The sequence below is a fragment of the Amia ocellicauda genome, chromosome 8 (genome assembly GCF_036373705.1).
Source record: "Amia ocellicauda isolate fAmiCal2 chromosome 8, fAmiCal2.hap1, whole genome shotgun sequence".
In the NCBI taxonomy this organism is placed as follows: Eukaryota; Metazoa; Chordata; class Actinopteri; order Amiiformes; family Amiidae; genus Amia; species Amia ocellicauda.
In genome coordinates this window covers 9,670,932-9,686,783 of record NC_089857.1, presented here as the reverse complement: position 1 = coordinate 9,686,783, position 15,852 = coordinate 9,670,932, and the positions used below count along the sequence as shown (strand labels likewise).

The 15,852-nt window shown below is 43.3% G+C and overlaps 10 non-coding genes and 3 pseudogenes across 10 annotated transcripts; all 13 read left to right on the top strand.

The window, feature by feature from the left end:
* The first annotated feature begins 933 nt into the window (after positions 1-933).
* On the top strand, positions 934-1,052 carry LOC136756205 (5S ribosomal RNA). Its single transcript, XR_010818304.1, has one exon. It is a non-coding gene; the product is annotated as a 5S ribosomal RNA (ribosomal RNA).
* Positions 1,053-2,110: 1,058 nt separating this feature from the next.
* On the top strand, positions 2,111-2,229 carry LOC136755660 (5S ribosomal RNA). Its single transcript, XR_010817776.1, has one exon. It is a non-coding gene; the product is annotated as a 5S ribosomal RNA (ribosomal RNA).
* A 1,046-nt stretch (positions 2,230-3,275) lies between these two features.
* Positions 3,276-3,384, top strand: LOC136757750 (uncharacterized; annotated as a pseudogene).
* A 1,055-nt stretch (positions 3,385-4,439) lies between these two features.
* Positions 4,440-4,558, top strand: LOC136755659 (5S ribosomal RNA). Its single transcript, XR_010817775.1, has one exon. It is a non-coding gene; the product is annotated as a 5S ribosomal RNA (ribosomal RNA).
* Positions 4,559-5,613: 1,055 nt separating this feature from the next.
* Positions 5,614-5,732, top strand: LOC136755658 (5S ribosomal RNA). The gene has a single exon (XR_010817774.1). It is a non-coding gene; the product is annotated as a 5S ribosomal RNA (ribosomal RNA).
* Positions 5,733-6,787: 1,055 nt separating this feature from the next.
* LOC136757209 (5S ribosomal RNA) lies at positions 6,788-6,906 on the top strand. Its single transcript, XR_010819248.1, has one exon. It is a non-coding gene; the product is annotated as a 5S ribosomal RNA (ribosomal RNA).
* A 1,066-nt stretch (positions 6,907-7,972) lies between these two features.
* On the top strand, positions 7,973-8,091 carry LOC136757093 (5S ribosomal RNA). The gene has a single exon (XR_010819138.1). It is a non-coding gene; the product is annotated as a 5S ribosomal RNA (ribosomal RNA).
* A 1,055-nt stretch (positions 8,092-9,146) lies between these two features.
* LOC136755657 (5S ribosomal RNA) lies at positions 9,147-9,265 on the top strand. Its single transcript, XR_010817773.1, has one exon. It is a non-coding gene; the product is annotated as a 5S ribosomal RNA (ribosomal RNA).
* A 1,055-nt stretch (positions 9,266-10,320) lies between these two features.
* LOC136756469 (5S ribosomal RNA) lies at positions 10,321-10,439 on the top strand. The gene has a single exon (XR_010818552.1). It is a non-coding gene; the product is annotated as a 5S ribosomal RNA (ribosomal RNA).
* A 1,066-nt stretch (positions 10,440-11,505) lies between these two features.
* Positions 11,506-11,614, top strand: LOC136757773 (uncharacterized; annotated as a pseudogene).
* A 1,066-nt stretch (positions 11,615-12,680) lies between these two features.
* On the top strand, positions 12,681-12,789 carry LOC136757618 (uncharacterized; annotated as a pseudogene).
* Positions 12,790-13,855: 1,066 nt separating this feature from the next.
* On the top strand, positions 13,856-13,974 carry LOC136756751 (5S ribosomal RNA). The gene has a single exon (XR_010818813.1). It is a non-coding gene; the product is annotated as a 5S ribosomal RNA (ribosomal RNA).
* Positions 13,975-15,029: 1,055 nt separating this feature from the next.
* On the top strand, positions 15,030-15,148 carry LOC136755656 (5S ribosomal RNA). Its single transcript, XR_010817772.1, has one exon. It is a non-coding gene; the product is annotated as a 5S ribosomal RNA (ribosomal RNA).
* The last annotated feature ends 704 nt before the right edge of the window (positions 15,149-15,852 follow it).

Genomic DNA, 15,852 nt, shown 5'->3' with positions numbered 1-15,852 from the left:
GGTCCCTAGTAACTAGGGTACATTCGTAAATAAATTGAGCATCATGGCTAGAAGTGACTAAATGTTGCCTAATCTTTCTCATCGAGAAATGACACAATTACAGCAACACAAAAAGGAACTCCACCGGACAAAGTTCAGTGCTCACAAGGAGCCTCATTCAACACACACGGTTCCATTCCCATTCATGCAAAGCACGAAAGTGTAAAACTTGGGAACATACTTGAGAGCAAAGATCACATTCAATCTCATTCAAGGCACGAATGTGAATGCAACGGGATGAAATTACTGAAATGATGCCTGCCCTCGAACTGTGATGATGGACTACCCGACTCGCCAATAATATTGGGTTCTGGTGTATTGAAATACAGGAGCTGCTGGATTTGTGTGTTTTCTAACCCCCTCACCATAGTTTGTCAAATGTTTAAACAACTGAACTTATATTCAAGGTTTGTTTCTCTTCATATGTTTTACTGGTTTACATTTGTCTCAGCAACCTGTTGAATGATTCTTCTGCTTTCAAAACAAAATGACAACAGGATGAATGCACACACTTGAAAATACAATACATGCAATGTTATGCATCATAGTGATGCAACCTCCTTTCAGTTTCATACTGCATGTCAATTGAAATCCTTACTGAAATGCACACCTTCTCAAGATTGCGCTTGACTGGCGTGTCAGGCACTCAATTACAGCTGTTTTATCAAGAGAATGTGTTCGTTTTGTAATATATAGTTCCGGTCTGGTGTGGCACCCCAGCTAACGCACAACGTTGCCACAATGTTGCCACAACGTGGCGTGTTAGCAGGGACTGTCTGCGGCGCGCTGGTGTGTCCCGGGCTTTAGAGTAGAGAGACAGTTCAACTGTAAGTATGAACAGCAGAAACGGATATTGCCTTCCCTTTAAGTAGAGCGTCAGGGACAGCCTTCCTGGCTTACGGCCATACTAGCCTGAATACGCCCGATCTCGTCCGATCTCGGAAGCCAAGCAGGCTCGGGCCTGGTCAGTACTTGGATGGGAGACCGCCTGGGAATACCAGGTGCTGTAAGCTTTTGCATCTTTTACACACCAGAGGGCGACAAATCACGAGTTTTAACTTTGGATACACGCAATTTCATCATTATTTCAGATTTGACTTCCCCAAATACACAGGCATACAATAGATCTTGTTCTCCAACGTAAACGGTCCCTAGTAACTAGGGTACATTCGTAAATAAATTGAGCATCATGGCTAGAAGTGACTAAATGTTGCCTAATCTTTCTCATCGAGAAATGACACAATTACAGCAACACAAAAAGGAACTCCACCGGACAAAGTTCAGTGCTCACAAGGAGCCTCATTCAACACACACGGTTCCATTCCCATTCATGCAAAGCACGAAAGTGTAAAACTTGGGAACATACTTGAGAGCAAAGATCACATTCAATCTCATTCAAGGCACGGATGTGAATGCAACGGGATGAAATTACTGAAATGATGCCTGCCCTCGAACTGTGATGATGGACTACCCGACTCGCCAATAATATTGGGTTCTGGTGTATTGAAATACAGGAGCTGCTGGATTTGTGTGTTTTCTTACCCCCTCACCATAGTTTGTCAAATGTTTAAACAACTGAACTTATATTCAAGGTTTGTTTCTCTTCATATGTTTTACTGGTTTACATTTGTCTCAGCAACCTCAGCAAAAATGATTCTTCTGCTTTCAAAACAAAATGACAACAGGATGAATGCACACACTTGAAAATACAATACATGCAATGTTATGCATCATAGTGATGCAACCTCCTTTCAGTTTCATACTGCATGTCAATTGAAATCCTTACTGAAATGCACACCTTCTCAAGATTGCGCTTGACTGGCGTGTCAGGCACTCAATTACAGCTGTTTTATCAAGACAATGTGTTCGTTTTGTAATATATAGTTCCGGTCTGGTGTGGCACCCCAGCTAACGCACAACGTTGCCACAACGTTTCGTGTTAGCAGGGACTGTCTGCGGCGCGCTGGTGTGTCCCGGACTTTAGAGTAGAGAGACAGTTCAACTGCAAGTATGAGCAGCAGAAACGGATATTGCCTTCCCTTTAAGTAGAGCGTCAGGGACAGCCTCCCTGGCTTACGGCCATACTAGCCTGAATACGCCCGATCTCGTCCGATCTCGGAAGCTAAGCAGGCTCGGGCCTGGTCAGTACTTGGATGGGAGACCGCCTGGGAATACCAGGTGCTGTAAGCTTTTGCATCTTTTACACACCAGAGGGCGACAAATCACGAGTTTTAACTTTGGATACACGCAATTTCATCATTATTTCAGATTTGACTTCCCCAAATACACAGGCATACAATAGATCTTGTTCTCCAACGTAAACGGTCCCTAGTAACTAGGGTACATTCGTAAATAAATTGAGCATCATGGCTAGAAGTGACTAAATGTTGCCTAATCTTTCTCATCGAGAAATGACACAATTACAGCAACACAAAAAGGAACTCCACCGGACAAAGTTCAGTGCTCACAAGGAGCCTCATTCAACACACACGGTTCCATTCCCATTCATGCAAAGCACGAAAGTGTAAAACTTGGGAACATACTTGAGAGCAAAGATCACATTCAATCTCATTCAAGGCACGGATGTGAATGCAACGGGATGAAATTACTGAAATGATGCCTGCCCTCGAACTGTGATGATGGACTACCCGACTCGCCAATAATATTGGGTTCTGGTGTATTGAAATACAGGAGCTGCTGGATTTGTGTGTTTTCTTACCCCCTCACCATAGTTTGTCAAATGTTTAAACAACTGAACTTATATTCAAGGTTTGTTTCTCTTCATATGTTTTACTGGTTTACATTTGTCTCAGCAACCTGTTGAATGATTCTTCTGCTTTCAAAACAAAATGACAACAGGATGAATGCACACACTTGAAAATACAATACATGCAATGTTATGCATCATAGTGATGCAACCTCCTTTCAGTTTCATACTGCATGTCAATTGAAATCCTTACTGAAATGCACACCTTCTCAAGATTGCGCTTGACTGGCGTGTCAGGCACTCAATTACAGCTGTATTATCAAGACAATGTGTTCGTTTTGTAAAATATAGTTCCGGTCTGGTGTGGCACCCCAGCTAACGCACAATGTTGCCACAACGTTTCGTGTTAGCAGGGACTGTCTGCGGCGCGCTGGTGTGTCCCGGACTTTAGAGTAGAGAGACAGTTCAACTGCAAGTATGAGCGGCAGAAACGGATATTGCCTTCCCTTTAAGTAGAGCGTCAGGGACAGCTTACGGCCATACTAGCCTGAATACGTCCGATCTCAGAAGCTAAGCAGGCTCGGGCCTGGTCAGTACTTGGATGGGAGACCGCCTGGGAATACCAGGTGCTGTAAGCTTTTGCATCTTTTACACACCAGAGGGCGACAAATCACGAGTTTTAACTTTGGATACACGCAATTTCATCATTATTTCAGATTTGACTTCCCCAAATACACAGGCATACAATAGATCTTGTTCTCCAACGTAAACGGTCCCTATTAACTAGTGTACATTTGTAAATAAATTGAGCATCATTGCTAGAAGTGACTAAATGTTGCCTAATCTTTCTCATCGAGAAATGACACAATTACAGCAACACAAAAAGGAACTCCACCGGACAAAGTTCAGTGCTCACAAGGAGCCTCATTCAACACACACGGTTCCATTCCCATTCATACAAAGCACGAAAGTGTAAAACTTGGGAACATACTTGAGAGCAAAGATCACATTCAATCTCATTCAAGGCACGGATGTGAATGCAACGGGATGAAATTACTGAAATGATGCCTGCCCTCGAACTGTGATGATGGACTACCCGACTCGCCAATAATATTGGGTTCTGGTGTATTGAAATACAGGAGCTGCTGGATTTGTGTGTTTTCTTACCCCCTCACCATAGTTTGTCAAATGTTTAAACAACTGAACTTATATTCAAGGTTTGTTTCTCTTCATATGTTTTACTGGTTTACATTTGTCTCAGCAACCTGTTGAATGATTCTTCTGCTTTCAAAACAAAATGACAACAGGATGAATGCACACACTTGAAAATACAATACATGCAATGTTATGCATCATAGTGATGCAACCTCCTTTCAGTTTCATACTGCATGTCAATTGAAATCCTTACTGAAATGCACAACTTCTCAAGATTGCGCTTGACTGGCGTGTCAGGCACTCAATTACAGCTGTATTATCAAGACAATGTGTTCGTTTTGTAAAATATAGTTCCGGTCTGGTGTGGCACCCCAGCTAACGCACAACGTTGCCACAACGTTTCGTGTTAGCAGGGACTGTCTGCGGCGCGCTGGTGTGTCCCGGACTTTAGAGTAGAGAGACAGTTCAACTGCAAGTATGAGCGGCAGAAACGGATATTGCCTTCCCTTTAAGTAGAGCGTAAGGGACAGCCTACCTGGCTTACGGCCATACTAGCCTGAATACGCCCGATCTCGTCCGATCTCGGAAGCTAAGCAGGCTCGGGCCTGGTCAGTACTTGGATGGGAGACCGCCTGGGAATACCAGGTGCTGTAAGCTTTTGCATCTTTTACACACCAGAGGGCGACAAATCACGAGTTTTAACTTTGGATACACGCAATTTCATCATTATTTCAGATTTGACTTCCCCAAATACACAGGCATACAATAGATCTTGTTCTCCAACGTAAACGGTCCCTATTAACTAGTGTACATTTGTAAATAAATTGAGCATCATGGCTAGAAGTGACTAAATGTTGCCTAATCTTTCTCATCGAGAAATGACACAATTACAGCAACACAAAAAGGAACTCCACCGGACAAAGTTCAGTGCTCACAAGGAGCCTCATTCAACACACACGGTTCCATTCCCATTCATACAAAGCACGAAAGTGTAAAACTTGGGAACATACTTGAGAGCAAAGATCACATTCAATCTCATTCAAGGCACGGATGTGAATGCAACGGGATGAAATTACTGAAATGATGCCTGCCCTCGAACTGTGATGATGGACTACCCGACTCGCCAATAATATTGGGTTCTGGTGTATTGAAATACAGGAGCTGCTGGATTTGTGTGTTTTCTTACCCCCTCACCATAGTTTGTCAAATGTTTAAACAACTGAACTTATATTCAAGGTTTGTTTCTCTTCATATGTTTTACTGGTTTACATTTGTCTCAGCAACCTGTTGAATGATTCTTCTGCTTTCAAAACAAAATGACAACAGGATGAATGCACACACTTGAAAATACAATACATGCAATGTTATGCATCATAGTGATGCAATCTCCTTTCAGTTTCATACAGCATGTCAATTAAAATCCTTACTGAAATGCACACCTTCTCAAGATTGCGCTTGACTGGCGTGTCAGGCACTCAATTACAGCTGTATTATCAAGACAATGTGTTCGTTTTGTAAAATATAGTTCCGGTCTGGTGTGGCACCCCAGCTAACGCACAACGTTGCCACAACGTGGCGTGTTAGCAGGGACTGTCTGCGGCGCGCTGGTGTGTCCCGGGCTTTAGAGTAGAGAGACAGTTCAACTGTAAGTATGAACGGCAGAAACGGATATTGCCTTCCCTATAAGTAGAGCGTCAGGGACAGCCTCCCTGGCTTACGGCCATACTAGCCTGAATACGCCCGATCTCGTCCGATCTCGGAAGCTAAGCAGGCTCGGGCCTGGTCAGTACTTGGATGGGAGACCGCCTGGGAATACCAGGTGCTGTAAGCTTTTGCATCTTTTACACACCAGAGGGCGACAAATCACGAGTTTTAACTTTGGATACACGCAATTTCATCATTATTTCAGATTTGACTTCCCCAAATACACAGGCATACAATAGATCTTGTTCTCCAACGTAAACGGTCCCTAGTAACTAGGGTACATTCGTAAATAAATTGAGCATCATGGCTAGAAGTGACTAAATGTTGCCTAATCTTTCTCATCGAGAAATGACACAATTACAGCAACACAAAAAGGAACTCCACCGGACAAAGTTCAGTGCTCACAAGGAGCCTCATTCAACACACACGGTTCCATTCCCATTCATGCAAAGCACGAAAGTGTAAAACTTGGGAACATACTTGAGAGCAAAGATCACATTCAATCTCATTCAAGGCACGGATGTGAATGCAACGGGATGAAATTACTGAAATGATGCCTGCCCTCGAACTGTGATGATGGACTACCCGACTCGCCAATAATATTGGGTTCCGGTGTATTGAAATACAGGAGCTGCTGGATTTGTGTGTTTTCTTACCCCCTCACCATAGTTTGTCAAATGTTTAAACAACTGAACTTATATTCAAGGTTTGTTTCTCTTCATATGTTTTACTGGTTTACATTTGTCTCAGCAACCTGTTGAATGATTCTTCTGCTTTCAAAACAAAATGACAACAGGATGAATGCACACACTTGAAAATACAATACATGCAATGTTATGCATCATAGTGATGCAACCTCCTTTCAGTTTCATACTGCATGTCAATTGAAATCCTTACTGAGATGCACACCTTCTCAAGATTGCGCTTGACAGGCGTGTCAGGCACTCAATTACAGCTGTTTTATCAAGACAATGTGTTCGTTTTGTAAAATATAGTTCCGGTCTGGAGTGGCACCCCAGCTAACGCACAACGTTGCCACAACGTTTCGTGTTAGCAGGGACTGTCTGCGGCGCGCTGGTGTGTCCCGGACTTTAGAGTAGAGAGACAGTTCAACTGCAAGTATGAGCGGCAGAAACGGATATTGCCTTCCCTTTAAGTAGAGCGTCAGGGACAGCCTCCCTGGCTTACGGCCGTACTAGCCTGAATACGCCTGATTTCGTCCGATCTCGGAAGCTAAGCAGGCTCGGGCCTGGTCAGTACTTGGATGGGAGACCGCCTGGGAATACCAGGTGCTGTAAGCTTTTGCACCTTTTACACACCAGAGGGCGACAAATCACGAGTTTTAACTTTGGATTCACACAATTTCATCATTATTTCAGATTTGACTTCCCCAAATACACAGGCATACAATAGATCTTGTTCTCCAACGTAAACGGTCCCTAGTAACTAGGGTACATTCGTAAATAAATTGAGCATCATGGCTAGAAGTGACTAAATGTTGCCTAATCTTTCTCTTCGAGAAATGACACAATTACAGCAACACAAAAAGGAACTCCACCGGACAAAGTTCAGTGCTCACAAGGAGCCTCATTCAACACACACGGTTCCATTCCCATTCATGCAAAGCACGAAAGTGTAAAACTTGGGAACATACTTGAGAGCAAAGATCACATTCAATCTCATTCAAGGCACGGATGTGAATGCAACGGGATGAAATTACTGAAATGATGCCTGCCCTCGAACTGTGATGATGGACTACCCGACTCGCCAATAATATTGGGTTCTGGTGTATTGAAATACAGGAGCTGCTGGATTTGTGTGTTTTCTTACCCCCTCACCATAGTTTGTCAAATGTTTAAACAACTGAACTTATATTCAAGGTTTGTTTCTCTTCATATGTTTTACTGGTTTACATTTGTCTCAGCAACCTGTTGAATGATTCTTCTGCTTTCAAAACAAAATGACAACAGGATGAATGCACACACTTGAAAATACAATACATGCAATGTTATGCATCATAGTGATGCAACCTCCTTTTAGTTTCATACTGCATGTCAATTGAAATCCTTACTGAAATGCACACCTTCTCAAGATTGCGCTTGACTGGCGTGTCAGGCACTCAATTACAGCTGTATTATCAAGACAATGTGTTCGTTTTGTAAAATATAGTTCCGGTCTGGTGTGGCACCCCAGTTAACGCACAACGTTGCCACAACGTTGCCACAACGTGGCGTGTTAGCAGGGACTGTCTGCGGCGCACTGGTGTGTCCCGGGCTTTAGAGTAGAGAGACAGTTCAACTGTAAGTATGAACGGCAGAAAAGGATATTGCCTTCCCTTTAAGTAGAGCGTCAGGGACAGCCTCCCTGGCTTACGGCCATACTAGCCTGAATACGCCCGATCTCGTCCGATCTCGGAAACTAAGCAGGCTCTGGCCTGGTCAGTACTTGGATGGGAGACCGCCTGGGAATACCAGGTGCTGTAAGCTTTTGCATCTTTTACACACCAGAGGGCGACAAATCACGAGTTTTAACTTTGGATACACGCAATTTCATCATTATTTCAGATTTGACTTCCCCAAATACACAGGCATACAATAGATCTTGTTCTCCAACGTAAACGGTCCCTAGTAACTAGGGTACATTCGTAAATAAATTGAGCATCATGGCTAGAAGTGACTAAATGTTGCCTAATCTTTCTCATCGAGAAATGACACAATTACAGCAACACAAAAAGGAACTCCACCGGACAAAGTTCAGTGCTCACAAGGAGCCTCATTCAACACACACGGTTCCATTCCCATTCATGCAAAGCACGAAAGTGTAAAACTTGGGAACATACTTGAGAGCAAAGATCACATTCAATCTCATTCAAGGCACGGATGTGAATGCAACGGGATGAAATTACTGAAATGATGCCTGCCCTCGAACTGTGATGATGGACTACCCGACTCGCCAATAATATTGGGTTCTGGTGTATTGAAATACAGGAGCTGCTGGATTTGTGTGTTTTCTTACCCCCTCACCATAGTTTGTCAAATGTTTATACAACTGAACTTATATTCAAGGTTTGTTTCTCTTCATATGTTTTACTGGTTTACATTTGTCTCAGCAACCTGTTGAATGATTCTTCTGCTTTCAAAACAAAATGACAACAGGATGAATGCACACACTTGAAAATACAATACATGCAATGTTATGCATCATAGTGATGCAACCTCCTTTCAGTTTCATACTGCATGTCAATTGAAATCCTTACTGAAATGCACACCTTCTCAAGATTGCGCTTGACTGGCGTGTCAGGCACTCAATTACAGCTGTTTTATCAAGACAATGTGTTCGTTTTGTAAAATATAGTTCCGGTCTGGTGTGGCACCCCAGCTAACGCACAACGTTGCCACAACGTTTCGTGTTAGCAGGGACTGTCTGCGGCGCGCTGGTGTGTCCCGGACTTTAGAGTAGAGAGACAGTTCAACTGCAAGTATGAGCGGCAGAAACGGATATTGCCTTCCCTTTAAGTAGAGCGTCAGGGACAGCTTCCCCGGCTTACGGCCATACTAGCCTGAATACGCCCGATCTCGTCCGATCTCGGAAGCTAAGCAGGCTCGGGCCTGGTCAGTACTTGGATGGGAGACCGCCTGGGAATACCAGGTGCTGTAAGCTTTTGCATCTTTTACACACCAGAGGGCGACAAATCACGAGTTTTAACTTTGGATACACGCAATTTCATCATTATTTCAGATTTGACTTCCCCAAATACACAGGCATACAATAGATCTTGTTCTCCAACGTAAACGGTCCCTAGTAACTAGGGTACATTCGTAAATAAATTGAGCATCATGGCTAGAAGTGACTAAATGTTGCCTAATCTTTCTCATCGAGAAATGACACAATTACAGCAACACAAAAAGGAACTCCACCGGACAAAGTTCAGTGCTCACAAGGAGCCTCATTCAACACACACGGTTCCATTCCCATTCATGCAAAGCACGAAAGTGTAAAACTTGGGAACATACTTGAGAGCAAAGATCACATTCAATCTCATTCAAGTCACGGATGTGAATGCAACGGGATGAAATTACTGAAATGATGCCTGCCCTCGAACTGTGATGATGGACTACCCGACTCGCCAATAATATTGGGTTCTGGTGTATTGAAATACAGGAGCTGCTGGATTTGTGTGTTTTCTTACCCCCTCACCATAGTTTGTCAAATGTTTAAACAACTGAACTTATATTCAAGGTTTGTTTCTCTTCATATGTTTTACTGGTTTACATTTGTCTCAGCAACCTGTTGAATGATTCTTCTGCTTTCAAAACAAAATGACAACAGGATGAATGCACACACTTGAAAATACAATACATGCAATGTTATGCATCATAGTGATGCAACCTCCTTTCAGTTTCATACTGCATGTCAATTGAAATCCTTACTGAAATGCACACCTTCTCAAGATTGCGCTTGACTGGCGTGTCAGGCACTCAATTACAGCTGTATTATCAAGACAATGTGTTCGTTTTGTAAAATATAGTTCCGGTCTGGTGTGGCACCCCAGTTAACGCACAACGTTGCCACAACGTTTCGTGTTAGCAGGGACTGTCTGCGGCGCGCTGGTGTGTCCCGGACTTTAGAGTAGAGAGACAGTTCAACTGCAAGTATGAGCGGCAGAAACGGATATTGCCTTCCCTTTAAGTAGAGCATCAGGGACAGCCTCCCCGGCTTACGGCCATACTAGCCTGAATACGCCCGATCTCGTCCGATCTCGGAAGCTAAGCAGGCTCCGGCCTGGTCAGTACTTGGATGGGAGACCGCCTGGGAATACCAGGTGCTGTAAGCTTTTGCATCTTTTACACACCAGAGGGCGACAAATCACGAGTTTTAACTTTGGATACACGCAATTTCATCATTATTTCAGATTTGACTTCCCCAAATACACAGGCATACAATAGATCTTGTTCTCCAATGTAAACGGTCCCTAGTAACTAGGGTACATTCGTAAATAAATTGAGCATCATGGCTAGAAGTGACTAAATGTTGCCTAATCTTTCTCATCGAGAAATGACACAATTACAGCAACACAAAAAGGAACTCCACCGGACAAAGTTCAGTGCTCACAAGGAGCCTCATTCAACACACACGGTTCCATTCCCATTCATGCAAAGCACGAAAGTGTAAAACTTGGGAACATACTTGAGAGCAAAGATCACATTCAATCTCATTCAAGGCACGGATGTGAATGCAACGGGATGAAATTACTGAAATGATGCCTGCCCTCGAACTGTGATGATGGACTACCCGACTCGCCAATAATATTGGGTTCTGGTGTATTGAAATACAGGAGCTGCTGGATTTGTGTGTTTTCTTACCCCCTCACCATAGTTTGTCAAATGTTTAAACAACTGAACTTATATTCAAGGTTTGTTTCTCTTCATATGTTTTACTGGTTTACATTTGTCTCAGCAACCTGTTGAATGATTCTTCTGCTTTCAAAACAAAATGACAACAGGATGAATGCACACACTTGAAAATACAATACATGCAATGTTATGCATCATAGTGATGCAACCTCCTTTCAGTTTCATACTGCATGTCAATTGAAATCCTTACTGAAATGCACACCTTCTCAAGATTGCGCTTGACGGGCGTGTCAGGCACTCAATTACAGCTGTTTTATCAAGACAATGTGTTCGTTTTGTAATATATAGTTCCGGTCTGGTGTGGCACCCCAGCTAACGCACAACGTTGCCACAATGTTGCCACAACGTGGCGTGTTAGCAGGGACTGTCTGCGGCGCGCTGGTGTGTCCCGGGCTTTAGAGTAGAGAGACAGTTCAACTGCAAGTATGAGCGGCAGAAACGGATATTGCCTTCCCTTTAAGTAGAGCGTCAGGGACAGCCTTCCTGGCTTACGGCCATACTAGCCTGAATACGCCCGATCTCGGAAGCTAAGCAGGCTCGTGCCTGGTCAGTACTTGGATGGGAGACAGCCTGGGAATACCAGGTGCTGTAAGCTTTTGCATCTTTTACACACCAAAGGGCGACAAATCACGAGTTTTAACTTTGGATACACGCAATTTCATCATTATTTCAGATTTGACTTCCCCAAATACACAGGCATACAATAGATCTTGTTCTCCAACGTAAACGGTCCCTAGTAACTAGTGTACATTTGTAAATAAATTGAGCATCATGGCTAGAAGTGACTAAATGTTGCCTAATCTTTCTCATCGAGAAATGACACAATTACAGCAACACAAAAAGGAACTCCACCGGACAAAGTTCAGTGCTCACAAGGAGCCTCATTCAACACACACGGTTCCATTCCCATTCATGCAAAGCACGAAAGTGTAAAACTTGGGAACATACTTGAGAGCAATGATCACATTCAATCTCATTCAAGGCACGGATGTGAATGCAACGGGATGAAATTACTGAAATGATGCCTGCCCTCGAACTGTGATGATGGACTACCCGACTCGCCAATAATATTGGGTTCTGGTGTATTGAAATACAGGAGCTGCTGGATTTGTGTGTTTTCTTACCCCCTCACCATAGTTTGTCAAATGTTTAAACAACTGAACTTATATTCAAGGTTTGTTTCTCTTCATATGTTTTACTGGTTTACATTTGTCTCAGCAACCTGTTGAATGATTCTTCTGCTTTCAAAACAAAATGACAACAGGATGAATGCACACACTTGAAAATACAATACATGCAATGTTATGCATCATAGTGATGCAACCTCCTTTCAGTTTCATACTGCATGTCAATTGAAATCCTTACTGAAATGCACACCTTCTCAAGATTGCGCTTGACTGGCATGTCAGGCACTCAATTACAGCTGTATTATCAAGACAATGTGTTCGTTTTGTAAAATATAGTTCCGGTCTGGTGTGGCACCCCAGCTAACGCACAACGTTGCCACAATGTTGCCACAACGTGGCGTCTTAGCAGGGACTGTCTGCGGCGCGCTGGTGTGTCCCGGGTTTTAGAGTAGAGAGACAGTTCAACTGCAAGTATGAGCGGCAGAAACGGATATTGCCTTCCCTTTAAGTAGAGCGTCAGGGACAGCTTCCCTGGCTTACGGCCATACTAGCCTGAATACGCCCGATCTCGGAAGCTAAGCAGGCTCGGGCCTGGTCAGTACTTGGATGGGAGACCGCCTGGGAATACCAGGTGCTGTAAGCTTTTGCATCTTTTACACACCAGAGGGCGACAAATCACGAGTTTTAACTTTGGATACACGCAATTTCATCATTATTTCAGATTTGACTTCCCCAAATACACAGGCATACAATAGATCTTGTTCTCCAACGTAAACGGTCCCTAGTAACTAGGGTACATTCGTAAATAAATTGAGCATCATGGCTAGAAGTGACTAAATGTTGCCTAATCTTTCTCATCGAGAAATGACACAATTACAGCAACACAAAAAGGAACTCCACCGGACAAAGTTCAGTGCTCACAAGGAGCCTCATTCAACACACACGGTTCCATTCCCATTCATGCAAAGCACGAAAGTGTAAAACTTGGGAACATACTTGAGAGCAAAGATCACATTCAATCTCATTCAAGGCACGGATGTGAATGCAACGGGATGAAATTACTGAAATGATGCCTGCCCTCGAACTGTGATGATGGACTACCCGACTCGCCAATAATATTGGGTTCTGGTGTATTGAAATACAGGAGCTGCTGGATTTGTGTGTTTTCTTACCCCCTCACCATAGTTTGTCAAATGTTTAAACAACTGAACTTATATTCAAGGTTTGTTTCTCTTCATATGTTTTACTGGTTTACATTTGTCTCAGCAACCTGTTGAATGATTCTTCTGCTTTCAAAACAAAATGACAACAGGATGAATGCACACACTTGAAAATACAATACATGCAATGTTATGCATCATAGTGATGCAACCTCCTTTCAGTTTCATACTGCATGTCAATTGAAATCCTTACTGAAATGCACACCTTCTCAAGATTGCGCTTGACTGGCGTGTCAGGCACTCAATTACAGCTGTTTTATCAAGAGAATGTGTTCGTTTTGTAATATATAGTTCCGGTCTGGTGTGGCACCCCAGCTAACGCACAACGTTGCCACAATGTTGCCACAACGTGGCGTGTTAGCAGGGACTGTCTGCGGCGCGCTGGTGTGTCCCGGGCTTTAGAGTAGAGAGACAGTTCAACTGCAAGTATGAACGGCAGAAACGGATATTGCCTTCCCTTTAAGTAGAGCGTCAGGGACAGCCTCCCTGGCTTACGGCCATACTAGCCTGAATACGGCCGATCTCGTCCGATCTCGGAAGCTAAGCAGGCTCGGGCCTGGTCAGTACTTGGATGGGAGACCGCCTGGGAATACCAGGTGCTGTAAGCTTTTGCATCTTTTACACACCAGAGGGCGACAAATCACGAGTTTTAACTTTGGATACACGCAATTTCATCATTATTTCAGATTTGACTTCCCCAAATACACAGGCATACAATAGATCTTGTTCTCCAACGTAAACGGTCCCTAGTAACTAGGGTACATTCGTAAATAAATTGAGCATCATGGCTAGAAGTGACTAAATGTTGCCTAATCTTTCTCATCGAGAAATGACACAATTACAGCAACACAAAAAGGAACTCCACCGGACAATGTTCAGTGCTCACAAGGAGCTTCATTCAACACACACGGTTCCATTCCCATTCATGCAAAGCACGAAAGTGTAAAACTTGGGAACATACTTGAGAGCAAAGATCACATTCAATCTCATTCAAGGCACGGATGTGAATGCAACGGGATGAAATTACTGAAATGATGCCTGCCCTCGAACTGTGATGATGGACTACCCGACTCGCCAATAATATTGGGTTCTGGTGTATTGAAATACAGGAGCTGCTGGATTTGTGTGTTTTCTTACCCCCTCACCATAGTTTGTCAAATGTTTAAACAACTGAACTTATATTCAAGGTTTGTTTCTCTTCATATGTTTTACTGGTTTACATTTGTCTCAGCAACCTGTTGAATGATTCTTCTGCTTTCAAAACAAAATGACAACAGGATGAATGCACACACTTGAAAATACAATACATGCAATGTTATGCATCATAGTGATGCAACCTCCTTTCAGTTTCATACTGCATGTCAATTGAAATCCTTACTGAAATGCACACCTTCTCAAGATTGCGCTTGACTGGCGTGTCAGGCACTCAATTACAGCTGTTTTATCAAGACAATGTGTTCGTTTTGTAATATATAGTTCCGGTCTGGTGTGGCACCCCAGCTAACGCACAACGTTGCCACAACGTTTCGTGTTAGCAGGGACTGTCTGCGGCGCGCTGGTGTGTCCCGGACTTTAGAGTAGAGAGACAGTTCAATTGCAAGTATGAGCGGAAGAAACGGATATTGCCTTCCCTTTAAGTAGAGCGTCAGGGACAGCCTCCCTGGCTTACGGCCATACTAGCCTGAATACGCCCGATCTCGTCCGATCTCGGAAGCTAAGCAGGCTCGGGCCTGGTCAGTACTTGGATGGGAGACCGCCTGGGAATACCAGGTGCTGTAAGCTTTTGCATCTTTTACACACCAGAGGGCGACAAATCACGAGTTTTAACTTTGGATACACGCAATTTCATCATTATTTCAGATTTGACTTCCCCAAATACACAGGCATAGAATAGATCTTGTTCTCCAACGTAAACGGTCCCTAGTAACTAGTGTACATTCGTAAATAAATTGAGCATCATGGCTAGAAGTGACTAAATGTTGCCTAATCTTTCTCATCGAGAAATGACACAATTACAGCAACACAAAAAGGAACTCCACCGGACAAAGTTCAGTGCTCACAAGGAGCCTCATTCAACACACACGGTTCCATTCCCATTCATGCAAAGCACGAAAGTGTAAAACTTGGGAAAATACTTGAGAGCAAAGATCACATTCAATCTCATTCAAGGCACGGATGTGAATGCAACGGGATGAAATTACTGAAATGATGCCTGCCCTCGAACTGTGATGATGGACTACCCGACTCGCCAATAATATTGGGTTCTGGTGTATTGAAATACAGGAGCTGCTGGATTTGTGTGTTTTCTTACCCCCTCACCATAGTTTGTCAAATGTTTAAACAACTGAACTTATATTCAAGGTTTGTTTCTCTTCATATGTTTTACTGGTTTACATTTGTCTCAGCAACCTGTTGAATGATTCTTCTGCTTTCAAAACAAAATGACAACAGGATGAATGCACACACTTGAAAATACAATACATGCA